Source organism: Calonectris borealis, chromosome 1 (genome assembly GCF_964195595.1).
Source record: "Calonectris borealis chromosome 1, bCalBor7.hap1.2, whole genome shotgun sequence".
Taxonomy (NCBI): domain Eukaryota; kingdom Metazoa; phylum Chordata; class Aves; order Procellariiformes; family Procellariidae; genus Calonectris; species Calonectris borealis.
This window is the reverse complement of record NC_134312.1, coordinates 124,991,406-125,005,476: the sequence shown is the minus strand read 5'-3', so window position 1 is coordinate 125,005,476 and position 14,071 is coordinate 124,991,406. Positions and strand designations below refer to the sequence as shown.

The 14,071-nt window shown below is 57.1% G+C and overlaps 1 protein-coding gene across 1 annotated transcript in view; it reads right to left on the bottom strand.

Moving 5' to 3' along the window:
• BCOR (BCL6 corepressor) overlaps window positions 1–10,027 on the bottom strand; it is an 82,720-nt gene extending 72,693 nt beyond the window's left edge. The window contains exon 1 of the mRNA XM_075174114.1: window positions 9,777–10,027. The gene's annotated coding sequence lies outside the window, so the exon portion shown is untranslated. The remainder of the gene's footprint in view (window positions 1–9,776) is intronic.
• Window positions 10,028–14,071: the final 4,044 nt, after the last annotated feature.

Below are 14,071 nucleotides of genomic sequence, written 5' to 3'. Positions count from 1 at the left end.
TTAGTATGTCCACGCAACCATGGATATGATTTTCAAGACTCCCGAGAGCCATGACTGGGATTTTTTATCGTCTTTTTTTTTTTTCTCCTTCGAAGAGCTATTAAGAAAGTTTGTACTGTCTTGAAAACTATTCCTCCCGTGTAAGGAAAACATTCTGACCATTTGCTGGAGGCCATTTTATGCAACCTCAAGGAGGTTAACAGCTCGCATAACTTCAGGAATACCAGGTGTCTGCTTAATACCTTTTTCCCTTTCCCTGCCATTCATTCAGACAAGCCAGGAGCTCTGTAGGCCAAGCCCTCCTGTGACAATGGATTCCCACCTACCCGAGGGGCCTGCACTAGAAAACCGAAGGACTTCTTCCCTGTTCTGCTCATGCATGGTGCAGAAAGAAAGCCTGCAATGTATCAGTGAGACGAAGGGATGCATGTGAAAGAGAGCACGGGGTAACGGGGCTACCCAAAGTATGTAGGTTATTTTATTTTGCTGGGATTTAAGATTGCGTCGAGAGAAGCATCAGTAGATGCGGCGTTAATGAAATTGTGCTGCTGCAAAGCAAAGCTGAGCAAACGGGAGGAGAATTAGTTGAACTGTTTAAAAAATGTTGTCATGTTTGTTAACAGATGCTTAACTGTGGTGCCTAACAAGCTCTTGGAAAAGAAGTTTTATTAATGAAAAAAAAAAAAAGGCAATCCCCCTGCTTGCTTACAATTAAATGATGACAGCTTATAATGCATTCCTTCAAGACCTCCAGTAATATCGGGGCGCAGGGGACTTGAAATACCTAATTCATAGATTTTTTAAACCAAGAATGGACCATTGTGATCAGCTGGTCTGACCTGCTACATATCATGGGCCAGTGAATTTCAGCCAGACATTCTTGTATCAGACTCATAAATTCTGGCTGAGCTTTTAGCCTGGCATCCAATCTTGCTTTGAAGACTTTTAAGTAACAGAAAACCCACTGCTTGCCTCAGTTGTTCCAGTGGTTATGTCCCCTCACCGGTTTAAAAAAAATGCACCTATTTCTGCTCAGAATTCATAGAGCTTCATTTTCCAACATAGGATCTCATTATGCCTTTGTCTGCCACATTAAAGAGATCTCTACTATCAGAAATCTCCCCATAGAGACACTTAGGGCACTTAAAGACTATGATCAAACCAAGTCATAGCCGCCTCTTGGATAAATTAATAGATGGGATTTCTTTAGTCTTTTGCAATAAGATGCGATTCCCAGACCTTGAATCACTCTTGTAGCTCTTTTCTGATCCTGTATTAATTTGCCAATGCACTTTTAACACGCAAACACCACAACAGAGCCGGACCTAGTATTCCAGCAATGGTCTCATTCATGTCGGAAGCATTAATGGCATCATTAAGTTTACTTGTTTAAAACCCTATGCAGATTACCTTTATAGATAGCCTTAGCAATACTGACTTTATTAAAACCCCATTTAAAAAGTCGCCTGTCTTCATGCAGACTAGTGTTGTTCATCAAATTCACAACGCTGAGCATCGCTTGACCAAACTGCAGAGCTAGCTCTGCTTCTCTAACTGGGACTTTTTCAGTGCTCCATCAGCTCTAGCCTTCAGTCGGACTTCATATTTTTTTTTATTTTGTAAGAAGCAACTGCTGCATATTTTTACAATGGTACTGGCCCTGGCTGTGCACTAACAGAGAAGTGCATACACAGAGCTCTGCTGCACCGTTCCCTCTTTTCCCTCTTCCTCTCCTGCAATGCCGAAGCCCCAGTTAAGTTCCAGCAAAACTCAGGGTAGTTCAGTCCTTTCAGTGGCCGTGGTGGGGCTCAGTTTTGAGACACTCCTCCCCAGATAGTTCACAGACAGCTTCCAGGAGGGCTTCTTCAACCACGGCAAACAGTCTGCTTTCACACTCAAGACCATTCCCCATCCCCCTTCATGGGGGGATAGGGCTCCCCCCTTTATGAAGACATATGAACATCTGATCCAAAGGATGGAGAGTAAGCAGGATAGAGCTGTCTCACTAGATACCAGCTGATCCCACTAGATACCAGCTAAAACATGTCCCCTGATAAAGAAAGAGGATGTCTCGTCCTGGTGATGCCCATCCATTTTTCAGTCCATCCATTTTTCATTTTTCATTGCTGTGCAATGGCAACGTGGAATGGCAGGATCTCAGAGGACCAAGATACAGAAGTATTAACTGCACTACCCCAGTACCTTCCCAATCTCTGATCTTCTTGAGCTATACCAAGAAACACTGCATGCAGTGAGTGCCATCTCACTGCATGCTACAAGCCTGGACACAATTCTGTGTGAGAGGTGGCCTGAGTTGTAGCTAAGATGCCCTGGATTATTTGGGTGAGAGAAGCTCCCAAAAGCCTCAGCTGTAGCTAGCACTGCGTTGTGCTGGGCCTCAGATAACGAGGGTGAAACAGTCTCTGCCCCAAAGATCTCTTTCCATATCATTTATCCTCAAAAGCAGAAAATCATATAGGACAGACATGGTCTTGGAAATGCCAGGGCCTCGGCTTCATACACGGTCCCTGTGCTTCCTAGCAGGGCTTGTACCTGAGCGACACTCCTTTATTTATTCTTTTCCCAAATGATAGGTCTTTTTCCATAGTCCCAGTTGGAGACTGACGTTAACCGTGATGTCATGGTCATGCATCAGACCAAAGGTGCTTTTCCCACCAATGGCAGTCAGACTGGGCCACGGCACCTTCTAGCTCACTCAGTTCCCCAGGCTGTTCCCACTGACATCTCTGCCCTAACCAGAGGTCGAGGCACATGCTGGAGACCGGGTGAGCGTAATGGGCCTGCACCATGGGCTCCTTCCAGTGGGAAAGCAGCTACGGCCTGCCCAGGAAAGCTGTTCCCCATATACGAGTGATCCTCCATCTGCACAGAACTGATTAAGGGACTTGTACAGTACTTATTTTGCTACTGCCTCCAGGGACATGGTGCCAATACAGTGTAAAGCCTGTGTAGCTATGCTTTTTACCCTGAGGTGAACTACAATGAAGTTCACATTATTTTAGAGGACCTTGAAGCTGCTACTGCAACACCTGGAGAGGCCCAGCCTGCATAAACCAACACCAAGAGGAGGGCAGCACAGGATTAAGGGTTAAGTTGCTTTTGGGTATATGCCCCACCTCACGTTCTGTGCCACGCAGTCACACCACAACTGCCCCTTTAAGCTTAAATTATCCACAATAAAATTATTTTTCCCATGACACATGGCACAGCCTTCATGTCCTACTAGTAGCAGCCCTCCCTTTGTTTATACTTTCCACGTGCCCTCGTTTTACTATGAGTCAGACACACTTGCCCTCTCTTCCTATGACTTACACTTTCCTACCTCAGAGGACACCTGTATCAGAAGATATATCTGATGGCCCAGTTTATGGATATCTTCTTGTACAATTCGCATCACTCCTTTCCAAAACCACTGCTTGATAGCCATCGGGTTCAAATCAAATTCTCCGTTAGCCCCGACCTGAAAAAGTGAGTGCAGAGAAGTCACCTTTGTTACAACAAAACACCCTTGAGTTGCACTTAATTCAGCGCATTATCCTCACTCGCTGTACCAAAATGCAATTTGTAATTTTAAAAAGCAATAATCATTCAAACCATCAGACCTGCAGCTTTGAGGCATTGCGTACTGCAGGATGGGATTGCTTCTCTTCTTTCTAATTTACCTGCAAGAGCACATCGCCCAGCCGCTCGTGACGATCTGCTCTTTCTTCCTTCCAGGCTGCTGCAGCCAACTGCATTTGGGTCTGAGCGACTGTTTTGGGGTCTGCTCTCCTCTAACTCTCCGAGGGGTTTGTCATTAGTTTTCATGGAGAGCAGAACGAGGCTGTATGTGGAAAACCAATATTGACATTTCCTTGTTTAAATATCATACATCAGAGGGGGGTCACGGGAGCCAAGGCCACCAGAAAGGGTTCCCCCACAAGCTATTATTTCCTTTTAAAAAGCACCAGGGACCCGGCAGTCTCCGCCGGGCCTCACACCCGCACGTCTGCTCTTCTCTGCAAGCTGGCTGACTGCTGCCGGTGCCACTTAGCAAATACAGATGTTCAGGTCTTTTTCTTTCACCGCAGGTCTCACTCATCGCTGCACGGAGGCCTGGTACTAAATGAATGCCTCGTTTAAGTCCTCTTTTCAAGGCTATGCAAAATACACACCCCGTTCACGCTCACCTCAGTCTTTGCTTGCAAAAATCTACAGCACTTTCCTATCAAATTTGAAACAAATGGCATTCAAACTTATTTTAAAAATTAATTGAACCAATACATCAACAACTTCCATGTTTTCAGAGCCTGCACAGCCCTCGCCTGGGAAATTAGAACTGCGGGAGGGTAATTTTGCATTTAAATCAATGGAGCTCTCTTTCCCGACAAGATTGCCTTCACACTTTGTGAAGCCAAGCAGTCCTACCGGGTTCAGAAAAAAAGAACCTCTTAGGCATCCTGCACCTACAGCACAGCTGATCTCCCTGCCGGGGGGGCTTCCTGGGGGGCTGTGCGGGTGTAACCCCCACATTGCACCAGGCAGTGCAATGCCGTTGGGGGGTACTTCTATGCCCTACACCCCGATTCCCTTCTCCTCCCAGTCATCCGGGCAGCACCTCGCCTGCGGTGCCTTATTCTTTGTGTTTTCCCTCTGTTCCCCGTGTGAGAGCACTTCACTCTGGGAGTGGGCAGGCTCTCAAGGTGAGATCGGATGCTGAGCTAGGAAAAAGTGTGTTTGGGGACTGCTTGGAAAAAGGACTAGAGAAAGCCACAGAAGACATGCCCTTTCCCAGGGAAAGAACGGCTGCAGGATTTCTCTTTTTATCTAAACCCCTGAATGGATTTGCTGCTAAAAGAAAGATAATCCACATCATGTAGAAACAAAATTACATTCACATGAACACACGCATACAAACGCACACTGTTCTCTTCTAACTGTGGGACATGGGCTTTGGGAGCAGTGGCCTCAGAGAGCTATGGCAAAGGAGCCCGCGGCTGAAGCCAGGAGCTCACCTGCCTCCCTGTACCACCGGCATTGCTCACCTAGTTGTCTGCCGTTGTAGTTTTTACAGTTTTACTTCCCTTTTTTGGGTAGGCAGGAACTATCTGCCTTCCGTGCATATAGAGTGCCCAGCACACTAAAGCTGCTGTCAGGTAACACAATACTTGCAAACCTGGAAAGATAAAATACTACTGAAATTTAGCATGCGTTGATCCCCCCATTTATCTCTACACAACCTGAGCCTTACCCTAGTCCAAAACTTCACCCTGCTGTTTTGTGTTTAGATGGTAGCCACAGTGCATTAGACGATGCTCAGCGTCATACCCTGAAGAGCTTACAAATCTAAACAGAGCCCAGACAGGCATCATAAACAGAGGTTATAAGAATATGAAGACGTCATTTAGGTGGTCATGTAGAGGTCTTTAAGAGTTTTCGGTGACAGGACTTTTAAAATCATTTTTCCCCTTCTCGGGAGCGTTCTGGAGGCGGTGAGGTGTTAGGAAGTGGTGAAAAGGAGAGACGTTGCAACTTGACAAACTGTTACCAGGCGAACGTCAAAGGTGTAAGCCTGGCTGCAAGAAGGCCTGCAGGCTGGCAGGAATGGGGTGCCTGCAGCCTGCTACTGCTGGCAGGAAAGAGCTGGGGCTATGCAGGGAGCCTGGGTGCGCCTGTGCTCCAAACTGGAGCAGCTTTCATACCTTTCAGTGTCCCTGCCGATTGCTCCAAACCATCAGGGTTTGCCCGTTCTGCTTTAGTAGTGTTCTCCATTGCTTTGTTTCTGAGGCTTAGCCATCGCCACATAAGAGCACTTGCAAGGAGATTTTTAAATGCCTTTGGGGCAGCGAGGGACAGCAGCAGGAGGACTATCTGAACCACTTTGGTCTGAGACATTTGGACTTAGATCCATCCAGGCGTTAATTCAGTGAAAGCCAGACAGGATCAGGCTGAAATGGGCATTATGCGCTGTTGGAAACAAATCCAATTCACATAGTTTTAAGTACACGCAAACCATTTTCTATGGGAACCTGGAGTGCTTTACAAGAGCGCTCGAGGGACCAGGTGACTTTTAGTGTGGTGAATTTCAGGAGCGTAACCAAGGCTTAATGTTGTGGCCATAGCCCTCTCTGAGGTAGGGATGACTGCAAAGGGCAAGCCAACAAGTTGGAAAGGGTTTTTTTTTCCTTTTCCATTGCCACTGTCTTTTTTTCTGGCTTCTTGTTATGTATACTGCTTGAAGAGAAAAGTGCTTTATCTTATCATCATGACACAAGCCCGTGTTTTTCTCTCCCTGCTAAAATGCTGGAGGTACCTAGCGAGAGAACAGCTCTGTGCAGAACCGACAGGGAGGTGCAGAGACCCCAGGGCCATTTTTGCCTACTGCTCTTCAGGCTGCTCAAAAGTTTTGGTCCTCCCTTCAGACAGTAAGCAACAAGGCCCAGGGCTAGAAACAGCGGTGGTGTATAATACCTACGCAATAATCTCTCCTGTCACGAGGCAGGGACCTGTCAACTACACCCAAACCCCATCAGGCCCCTGGGAAATGGGTTCCAGCATTGGTTTGCCACAAACCTTGCCCCAAATACAGAAGAAGAACCTTGTCTCGAGCCAACTTGAAACAGTTGCATAGACACACACATATCTGCTGTTGTCTCATTCTTGCACTCTTCCTTCAGGTGCTTCCTTGCCATGGGAGGAGGTGTCCCCAAACCCTCACTCACATGTACCTACAGGATCGCTTCCCAGCCACGGTTTATATTCAGCTTTCCCCATACAAGAGTTACTCTGACATCTTCACACACGCACACACATAGGGATCTTTCTGAATGCCGTGTACGTGGTCCTTTGCTCTTCTGCTCCTTGACAGACCGGGGCTCAACCTGCCCAGACATGTGCCACCGCACACCTGGTCCCCATGCTCTGCCCAGGGTCTGTCCCCATCTCCCTCTCCTTCCACAGCTCAGACACCAGCCGCGTCTGCAGCACCAGAGCAACCACTTGAGGTGCAACAAGGGCACATGAGTCATTTTCCTCCTAGCCAGCCCTGTCTGCCGTGCTCCAGCAGGAGTGACACAGTGCTCTTGCTCCTGGTTCTTAAGTGGCGCTCAGAGGTACAGGGCAGGTTATAGATTTTTGTTTCTCTCTGGCTTTTGGGCTTAGGAGTGGTGCTTTGTACTCGGCAGGCCTTGCTGTCTGCTCGGCTGCACAGGCTGCTGGCTTGCTGCTTTCCCCCTTCGCTTCCCCTGCCGTCCCCAATGCATTAAAACCTCCTCCGGGCCAAGGAGCGGGGGAGGGGGGTGGGGCAGAGAGAGCAGGCGGGCGCGGTGGGACACCAGGGCTGGGAATTGCCCCAGGGTGCTGGTGACGAGCATGGATATAGCTGGCCTGCTCTGCAAGCCCAGGGCAGTCGGGAGCAGGGGGTCGCGGGCAGGGAGGTATCACTTGCATGACCCGGGGCCGGGGCCACCATGGGGTCGGGGGGCAAACCACCCCGGCCGGCTCCTGTCGGGCACCCGCGGGGCCGGGGCACGGCTTGCTGCAGGCCCAGATATCGCTCCCTGCCCCACGCAGTGCTTCAGGGACGTCTCTCGGCCCCGCAGTCCTCCCGGCGAGCTGGCCCCGTGGGACACCCGGGGCAGCCCTGCCCCACTGCTGCCGCCCCCGGCCCCAGCCCCAGCCCCGACGGCGCGGCGCGGCCCGGCCCGGCCTGCTGCCCCCAGGGCTGCGAGGTGGTGCTGGCCCCGGGCAGCGGGTGTTCCCTGGGCTGCGGGACGAGTCGGCCCTAAATCGGCCCTAAATCGGCCCGAGTCACAACCCCGGCGGTGCACGTCAACCCTGTCGTGGGGAGAGCCCGTGATGTCCCGCCTGACTGAGGGTAGGGGGGGCTCCAGAAAATACCGAGTGCGTGCTTGGACTGCATCAAAGGTATTTATTTTGATTGTCCCTTGGCTATAACTTCCATCGTTCCCCTTTGTTTTATAGCTGCTCAAGTTTACTTGCAGAATTAAGACAGATTTTGGGAGGAGGGGGAGGAAGGGGGTAGGAAGCCTTTGTTCTCCGGAGTGTGCTTGTCTTACTTTTGCATCATGTGGCCTGAGCGGCACCCCCCCCCCCCCCCGCCCCGACCGTATTTACTCTATCTCGAGTTAGTCCTTTGAAGGAGAGGGCAGAGTCGTCGTTAACCCTCTGCGTGCCTGCTGGGCCCTCCGCCGGCAGAGCCCGCCTTCGCGGAGACGCAGCGGGTCCTGAATCCCACAGCCGCGGGTGTCGCTTTGACGGACGGCATCGGTGTCCCCTCTCAAAAAAAAAACCCACAGCGGCCATCCCGCGGCCGGTCTCCGCGCCAGCCGTGCGCACGGGGAGCCGGCGGCGGTGGGCCTCTCGGAGAGAGCCCGGGGATACCCCCTTGATCACTAGCAGGCTAGCCTGCTTAACACGAGGTTGGAGATGCCTACAAACTCGAAACAGCTGCCGGGCTTTGCTCCGGCCTGCCTGCTAAAATACGCCGATCTCCTTTTAATCTGTTTCATATTCACAAATTAAGCACTTAGCCTAGGTAATAAATCATGAGGCAGTTTACGAGGCTAGCAGGAGACAAACAAGTGGAAAGGGAAAACAATCCCCTAAAAGTGCATTCAATGTAACTGGAAAGACGCGCTCGGAAAACCCAGCCCGGGCTCCCCTGGGCGGCGGCAGCACCCCGCGGCCCCGGCCGAGCCCGGCCGCCGGCGGGGGGGCCGAGCCGAGCCCAGCCGAGCCGGCAGCGCCCGCACTTGTCCTCGCCGCGGGGCTCCGGAGGCAGCCCGGGCTCCCGCCTTTGTCTCCCCCGATACCGGCCGCCCGTACCGGCTCCACCTGGGAGAGACTCTCCCGACAGCCGGCCTGGAAATAATAACTCGGGCTGGCCATAACCTCGTCTCGCACACACACACCGGCTCGGCCTCGGCTAGGGGGGAGGAAAAGGATGCTGGAAAAAATAAAGTGCCGGCTCGCCTCACGCCGGAGCCGCTCGCCAGCGCCCGCGGGGGACGTGGCGCTCCCCGGTGTCGCGGGGGAAGGCAGCCCGGAGGGGTGCCAGGAGCTCCGGAGTGCACATGCCTGGCCACTTCGCCCCGGTGCTGCCGGGCGCGGGGGGGCAGCTGGAAAGTAGCACTTTGGCTACCGGAGTTGCCCCTCGGCTCCCTTTCCGGGACGGCCGGTGGAGGGGAGCACCCCGGCTGGCGAGGGACCCCCCCGTTGGGTCACTGTCACGCTCACTACGCGAAGGGGCGGCGCGGGCAGGACGGGGCTCCGGAGGGCAGGGCTCACCCCGAGCCCCTCGGCTCCTGCGGCGAGAGAGGGGAACCGGGAGACGGGCGAGCCTGAAGGAGTGCCGGCCGGGGGGCCGGGGCGGTGCTGCCCGCGGCGGCAGCCCGGGACGCCCCGGCTCTTTCCCCGGAGGCTCTTCCCGGGAGAGCCGCCAGCCACCCCGGGGGACGCGGGCGAAGGCCCCAAGACAAAAGACCCGGCGCTAAGACCCCTCCTGGCAAAGGCGCAGCCTGCCGAAAGTATTTCAGCAGAGACTTTTCTCCCCTCCCGGCGGGGCTCCGCGCCGGGTCGGTGGCTCCGCGCCGAGACGAGCCGTGGCAGCGGGGCCGCAGCGGGCTGCGGGAGGGGGAGCGCGCAGGGGAGGGCGTGCGGGGCCGGGGGGGGGGGAAGGTCGGCAGCATCCCCCGGGAGAGGTGGGGGGGGAGCGGTGATTTAAAGGGACTCCCACGAAAGGGAGCGACACAGACCTGCGGCCGTCCGCCGAGTGCAATCTGCCGAGCTGTGGGTGCGAAGAGGCGCTGTCAGGGACTATTTATCTCTCGCCGGAGCGGCGGCTCCGGTCCCCGCATCGCCCGCCGGTAACAATGGCAGCGGCCGGCCGCTCTCCACGCGCCTGGGCGGCGGAATGGATGGCGGAAGATGCCGCCGCGCTCCGCTCAGCCGGGCTCGCTCATGCATCCCTCTTGGCCAGAGCCTCTCGCTACTGCCGCTCCGACGAGAGCTCTGGCCCGCTCCCCCCCACCTCCCTCCCCACTCCCCCCCACCGCCCGCCCTTCCCCAATTTTCCATTTTCAGGACTTTGGCGCGGAGCCAGAAATGTCAGGAGGGGATGAAACTTGACACAGAGATCTCAACCCAGAGCGATTTCCTCCCGCCCCCCCCCCAACCTCCCCCGCCTCCGTCCCCAGCCCCTAAGTTAACTTGAAGATAGTTTGGCCATATTTCAGTTTGAAAAGAAGGGGAAATTGCAGGTCACTGGTGCATGGTCGGGCCGGGTGCATTTTTTTAATTTAAAACGGTAGACACCGAGGCCTGAAAAGCATCTGCAGCCCGTGCACTTTAACTGCTCCTCCCGGCCGCGACGCGGTTAACCCCTGTGTGCCTCGGCCGCCAGCCCAGCGCCGGCGGCATCCCCTGCCCGGGGGAATTCGGCCCCGTCCGGGCAGCGAGCCCGGCGCAGAGCCCCCTTGGGCCGCCAGGGCGGTGGAGCCGAGCGCCGGCTCCCCCCGGTTTCGCCACCAAACTTCGAGGCTGGGTCGTACCCGCCGGCAGGATGAGGCCCCCGGCGCGGAAGGGTGGCCGAGTGACGAGCAGCTCGTTGAGGGGAGCCCCCCCCCGGCGCTCCCCGCTCCCGCCGCCTCGGCCCGCGGTCAGCGCTCCCGCCGAGCCCCCGCAGCGCCGGCGGGGCAGCGCCGGGGACTCGGGCGCCTGGAGAGATGCTCGGCTGCTCCCTCCGCCCCCGGCCCGCCCCCCCCCGGAGGGCTCCCCTCGCTCCTGGCCAGCTGGGTGTGCTGATAAGGGCGGGCAATGGGCGGGGGGGGGGCCGGAGCCGGGGTGCGGGAGGGAAAGCTCCCGAAACGAGGAGCGCAGGGAGCGGAGCCCGAGCTAACTCCGGGGAGGATGCCTCAGCACTTTCTCTATTATGCATTTCCAGCACAAGGAAAGCTAATTCCTCCGCTGAGGGCCTCAATCAGGCATTTATTTGACACTCATGATGCATGAACGGCTGAACACTAGTCTAAGCGGAGGATCAGCCGCTAGTTTATAGCTCGCGAGGTTTTTTTGATGCAGGTGAATTATGTTGATCTCTGAATGCCTCGTATTCCTGGGGGGAGGGAGGGGGGAGGAGGGAGAAAGAAAACAAGAAGGAGGGGAGCGCGGGGGAGATGAACTTCTTCAAGCTCTTCTCTCGCACACCCGGGAAACTCTCTGGCCGGGAGTTTTGGCTGGCACCCCTCCCCACGGCCCTCTCCTGACCCCTAGTCTTTCCCTGCTGTCCCCCGCCCCCCCGCCCCTCGCCCCTCCACGCTGCGTGCTGGCCCGGCTGAGCCCGGCACGCATCCCGGCCGGGCCGGGCCGCGGTGCGGGGCCCCGCCACGCCGCAGCAGGGAAACGCTCCCCCGGGGGCCGGAGGCGTAACATGGAGCGGGGAGAGTCACGGAGACAACATGGAGGGGGGAGAAGAGGCGGAGGAGGGGAGAAACCATATGGAGCAGGAGGGAGGGAGGCGACGCGGAGCGAGCGAGCCGGGAGAGCAGGGGAAGGAGCGGGGAGCGGGGCGGCCGCCGCGGCCCGGGGCTCTGGGGCGGGCGGGGGTGGCCCCGGCAGGGCCTGCGGGACCGGCAGGGGCTGGGGGGCATGGGAGGGGGGCGGCCGGGCCCTGTTGCCCGCGCTCCCGAGTGGCTGCGCTTTCTCCCCATCTCCCCCGCGCTTTCCCGGGCACTGCCCTTTATTCCCCCCGTGGAGAATTTATTTTTAATTTTTTTTCCCCTCCTGCTGGCCTCTTTCCAGCTGTTGTTCCAGGACCGAAAAAAATAACAATTAAGTAGGAGTCATGTCTTGTGACTTGCACAATCTCTTCTAACGCCTGAGTTCAATTTTACACAACATTTAATACAAATATTAAAAATCAATATATCAAGGGGGTCGTTAATGAAATGTTACAGTGAGTGTGTGTCACCAGATAGAATTTCGGTGGGAAACGTGTCTGATTTAGCAAAAGCTGAATGCGGTTGTATTCTTTATCCTCCCGCTAAAAAACAAAAGATAAAGGTGTTCATTAAATTACATCAGATCGAATTAAACTCTATTGGCGGGTCCCTCCAGCAGAACAGAAGTCTGAAAAGCAGGGGATGGAAAATGAATCTCAATGCATCTCTTGACGACGGAACAGGAATCGGAACGCATTAAAAATAAATCAGAGCGCTGCTGTAGGTCACAACACAAGGATTAGACTGTACTGGAATAATGGGACGGGAGACAGAAAGGCTGAAACTACCCTGCAGGTACACCCTGGCACTAGAAGGGGAAGACAGATTTTTTAAGCGATAGGTCACGCCGGGTATGTAAAAGACAGACTTTGCCCCATTCAGGCTGCTTCTCCATCGCCCCTGCAAACTCAGCATTTTGCAGGCTGATGGCTTTGCCTGCTTCCCCCCCCCCCCCCCCGGCTCTTTGCACCTCTCCCTTTCCTTCACCCTGGCCAGTCCCCGCTCCCCCTGGCTCGGCTGAGCTGCCCTCCGTTAGCCCGGCCTCTCGCACTGTTCAGCTATTCCCGGTGACCCCTCTCAGCCCTTGCAGGAGTCCTTGGGAGACGTCTGCAAAGCGATCTGCCAAAAAGCTGGCAGCTGCCCGGGCGGCGAGGAGCTGCAGCGCCGCTGACAGCCGCCGCCGCCGCCCTGCCCGGCGCCCGTCCCGATCGCAGCCCCCGTTGCCTCCGCGCCCAGCTGCGAGCCCTGCGCTGCGGGGAGCGGCGGGGGGGGACGGGACCGGGGGTGCTCTGCCCTCTGCCGCGGCGAGGCCGGGAGATGGTGGTGACGATGGAGCAGCGCTGGGAGCCCAGGCCGCGGGCCCGTGGGAACTTGGGATGCGCGGCTCGCCCCCGTGCCTCCTCCCGGCGTACCGGAGCCCCAGCCCGGGCCGTGCTCCGGTGGAAGCCGAGGGCAACGGCGAAAGGTGCTCCCCTGCCCTCGCCACGCTGCGAAAGGGCTGTGACCGCCGGGGCGAGGGTTGCCGGCCTCTCACCGAACTCTCGTCCAGCTTTCCCAGGCTTGAACTTCGCTCTCGGCTCTCCTGCCCCGGCTCCCTTCGCCCTCCTCTCCTGAGGGCACGCCGGGCCAGTCTCTCCTTTCCCCCGGGGGCGGCGGGGCTTCTCCGGCCCTATTCGGCGGGGGATGCTAAAGAGACGGCTGCGCCCACCAAGCCCTCCCCGGGCAGAGGGGCTGCACAGCCCCTGCTCAGGTGGGGGCCGCCTCTCGCCCCGCGTGGGCCTGCAGCCGACGGCGCTGCAAAGAGGCTTGGGAAGGGAACCGGGGGGCTGGCGAGCGGAGGAATGGACACCCCCCCCAGGCGCCTCTACGAGCGGCAGTAAGATGCAAGGCGGCCAGTCCGCGGCCAGTGCCGCTGGGGAGACCACGGGATCCGCGCTGCCCTGCCGCCTGCAGAGCCGGGAGTGAGCGAGGCGGCGGCGGGAGGCAGCGGGGAGGCTGATACGCGACAGCCGGGAGTGCTCGGCACCGAGCCCGGAACGCGCGGCGAGAGCGGGAGCGCGGCGCCCCCGCGGTGCGGCCAGCGGGGCGGGCACCGCCGAGCCCTGCCGACCCGGCGGCGGAGCCGGAGCCCCGCGGGCACCGCTGGAAAGCCTCCGGCAGACGCCGTCCCGCCGCTTCGCGATCGGGCGGCTCCGCTCTCCCTCCCTGCCTGCCTCCCCGGGGCCGGCTGTGCCGGCACGGCAGCGGTTGGGCGTGAAGCCGCCGGAGCGCGATAAACAAGGGCGGCCAGCTGCCCTCCGCCCGCTGCCAGCCCGCCGGCACCGCGCCCGGCAGCGCAGGAAGGCAGCTTCCCCCCGGCCCCGCCACCCGGCCCGCTCCTGTCCCGGGGCCGCGGGAAGCCGGCGCACCGCCCCCGAGCCGCGGAACGGGGCGAAGTGGGGGGCTGGGGGGGGCGGGGCGGTCCGGAGATGCTCTCCCCGGCGGCTCCGTGCGCGGCTGCATGCTCGTCCCGCGGACCGTGCCGCGGTCTCCTCTCGCCTGGAGCGCAACTT